Genomic DNA, 4,135 nt, shown 5'->3' on the forward strand with positions numbered 1-4,135 from the left:
TGGTGAGCCCTGCCACATCTTGAGGCTAACCGATCAGTTCTTGGCCTTTAGACTGTGGTTCTTCAAACCCATAAAAGGAACCAAGGTCCTCATGCACAGCCTAGTGCCAGATAGGATCCTCTTCGAACACCTTATGGTGAAGGAGCAATCGTCCCGTTGATGTGCTATTTGAGACTATCTCATCCACCTTTTCCATGGTAGGCAAGGGTTTGAGAGCTCTTTTTAGGGCCTGATGGTTCGGATAGATGGTATCCATGCCCTTGTTAGTCTTGAGCCTTTGCTTAAATCTCTTATGATACTCACAGACTAATTGTTGTGCCTCCGTAGGGCATTGCTTCCCAATTATAGGTCAGGGTATTCATTATGGCTGACTAGGCTTAAGTCCCATCTACATTTCTATGTTTCACCTACCCTATTCTTTTCCTCAGGCCATAATGCAGTAGTATCTAAGGTTGCTCGGGAAAGTCCCAAAGAGGTGGATGAGGAGACCATAGCAGTCTCTTCATCCGAGCCACTCTCATTGATGACATAATCTAAGTCCTTTCCCACCTTAATCACACTCGTGCGGCCTTTACCCTTAGACTGAGATCTGGCTGGTTTTTCTCTCTTAGCCTATTTACGGAGCTCTTTATTCATGGCTTTAGCTTGGGCCCTCATGATCACATTTAATGACACTAAGGACACTTGGCCTCTCTCAATACTCAAAAAATTAATGCTAGTTTTAGAGTCAAGGGCCATTTTGGGTGCTCTCGTCATGGGACAGTCCTTGTATAGATGGTCCACCCCCCACAACCCAAACATACTAGAGCGTATGAGTTAGTTGCACGTGTTCAAGGCATGGGTTGGTCATCCTTGTAGGGATAGTCCTTAAGGTATTGAGGTCCCTGGCACTTATAACAGGCTATAGGCTAATTGATTGACAGTTGCCTTGTAAGGACACTCACTTGCTTGATGTGGGCCTTGACAAGTGTAACATTGGATAGCCGACCTACAATTCACGGTGGTGATATCCCTAGCATATTGCATAGTGGGACCAGTCTAATAGACCAAAATATATTGTTTGTCCTACATGACATAGTGGCTTATGTGACTACTCTGATACATAGGGTTTTCATAAGGTGAGGAATCAGATGCCGGTATGGCATAGTCAGGATCCTCCCACTTACTTGGTGGTTCTTCAATAATATCAGGATCCTTCCACTCACTCAGTGGTTCTTCAATAATAACCTGACCTATGGGAGTAATCTGTGATCTTATGATAGGTGGTGGCAATTGTAGGTTTTGAGCCCTAAGTGGCCTTTGGTTGGCCAAGGGCACTCCGTGTATAGCTAACTAGCCTTGGTTATATTGATTTGGTGGTGCAGGCAATGACAATGGTCGCCTTTGCTGGTACATGTACACGGGCATAGTCTTGGGGTGTTGACATTGAGAAGTCTCATGGTTTCCACATTTTTAACACAATGGGCAAACTAAAGTGCGGGCCTAGCCCAAAGGTGGGGGCACTCATTTGTAGGGTGGTTGCTTGTGCATATCCCACACCATACATTGTCTCATTTTGGAAAAAAGTGTGGATTGTTGGAGCATTCCCTGCTCAACCCTCCCTTGAGCTTTGAGCCATTCTTTTCAGTAAATTCATGGCTATTTCTCCTATAGTTACGCCCGTAGCTAGCGGAGTTGCCTCGTTGGCCTCACCTGTACTAATTATCTTGCCCATGTGGGACACTTTGGATGGAGCTGCAGGAAACTTTTCCAGTTGCGCCATATCCTTCATATTGTCATGTAATAAGTGATGCTACTCTAAGGCCGTTTCCAAGATACAAAGAATGCAAACATAGAACCAGGAGCTCATAGAGAGAAAGATTTCAGGTTGCATATTCAAAGCAAGAGGTTTTAAAGAGAGAGGTTTCAAAAAGAGAAGCAGGACTAGCAGTTACAGCGTCTTTGTTAGTTACACATCATGGACATGGGACGTGGTCTTTATTTTTTAATTTCCACTCCTGACCAGTCTCACAATTAGTTTGAAAGATGATTTTACAAGCACTAAAAAAGCAATGTCCATGGACACTACTTTTTAGTCTAGCCAAAGTGCTACCACCCATAGAGGCTCCCCAATTCTATGAGACATTCCACATTTTTCACAAAATACTTGGAAGAACATCATTGGATCTCATAATAATAATAATTATCTTTGGTAGGTCTGGCCCAAAGATGTCAGGCCTTCTTATTTTCCTCTCATCCAAAGCACCCCCTAACTAGAACTATGCACATGTTTTCCTTCTAGCTCAACCATTTGGTCCACAAGTTTGAATTTTAAATCAGATCTCTCTCTCTCTCTCTCTCTCTCTCTCTCTCTCTCTCTCTCTCTCTCTCTCTCTCTCTCTCTCAAAATGTTTCACCTCTTCGACACACTAAGAAACACATTCTCACCTCCATTTGACAGCGTGCTTCAGACTATTTTCATTTCTCTGGATTCATCGTTTACCCTACTCGTTTTTCTTCCTCTAGCAAGAATATCTTAGAGAAAGCTTCTATTCAATATCTATTCATGCCTCTTCTCTTTTATTTTTCTATCACATCCACTCATTCTTTTACTAATCTCTCTCTTTCTCTCTTAGAGACCAAGAGTGCCACCTATCTTTGGTTAAAAGTAATAGGAACAAGAGATAGAATCAACCACACAAGAATGTGTTATTCTTTTCATATATTCTCTGCCATTTTAGAGTATATATTATAAACTTCACAAGAGGGGACATATATTTTCTAGGTCAAGAAGTGATTTTGCAGTCAAATTATTCTCTTTGTTAAGTAGATAAGTTTTTAAGCTTGTTTCATATCACAAATTTGTCCATATGTATGTTACAAGAGACAGAGAGAGAGAGAGAGAGAGAGAGAGAGAGAGAGAGAGAGATGCACATGTTTTATGGGTTTTTAGAGAGTGATTACCCTCCCTAGGACTATTATTTTGGACTTGACAATCATAAAGTTAGATACTAGGGTTTTTAGAGAGTGATTGCTTGATGAAGCCCACCCTAGAACTATTATTTTAGACTTGACAATAATAAAGTTAGATACTAGGGTGAGCCAAACATTTCTTGTAAGAATTGTTGTCCCCTACATACTCTAGAGATAGTAGAGATGTGATGGCATGGGTTCATATTTTATGAATATTTAAGGTTTTGTTGGATATGGGCTAACCCCCTTGGTATACCCCCTTCCCTCCCTCTCTCTTCACTCTCATGAAATCACTTGAACATAATCCAATAGATGCTTGGGTGACACAAGTGCGAGGATTTTCCATACAAAGCCAAGGAGTTGTTTGGGAGTGGAGACTCCATTGGCATTCTTCCAAGATCCCCACGACACATGAGTCAGCACTGGACTACACATTTTTGGCACCGTTGTCGGGGAGTTCGAGGTATGCTTTTGCTTCGCATAAGTACCATTAACCACCCATTGCACAATGCTTCTAGCTTTACTAGGAGTGTTGTTAGTGGAGTATAGGAGGATGGGATTAAAGGGAGAAAGTGTGTGTTTGAAGTAGGAAAAGTAGAACCTCTCATTTTTGTCCATAGGGTGGTTTTTAATGCATTTGAGCTTGTTTTTTAGTGTTTTTTATTGTCAATTCATACTTATAGCTAGCGTGGGTGATTGCTAAAGTGTTTGTCGTGTCAAATCTCACTCAAAAATACTAAAAAATGAAGTTGAATCAAATTTGGTGGAGGTGGGAGTGAGTACCACCCCCTTCAAAATCTCGCATTTGATGCTTTCAAGTTGTTTTTTGTGATTTTTTGGTTTGAGTACTAGAATAGACAGCATAGCATCCCTTTGTGCTCACAAACCCTCCAAGAAAACTCAAAAGTTCACAAAGAGCACCAATAATTAGTCAGTGACATAGCCAGACTATGAGTCCTACTTTAGGGTTAACATAGTGATGGATTGATTGAGTCGATGCATTCTAATGTAGTGACAACTGACACATGGACTGCTAGTTGGACAACCACCCCATCCACCTCACCTAACACCATGTGCCATGTAATGAACCCATGACTATCACTTCAAAAGTCAACCCACTGCTTTAAGGTTAGTGTAGCGACTCTAAACCTACATCGTTAGAAGTCGCTGCTATAATTGACCT

The sequence above is a fragment of the Dipteris shenzhenensis genome, chromosome 2 (assembly GCF_047967505.1).
Source record: "Dipteris shenzhenensis isolate YYH24624 ecotype China chromosome 2, Dip_SZ_1.0, whole genome shotgun sequence".
Classification (NCBI taxonomy): domain Eukaryota; kingdom Viridiplantae; phylum Streptophyta; class Polypodiopsida; order Gleicheniales; family Dipteridaceae; genus Dipteris; species Dipteris shenzhenensis.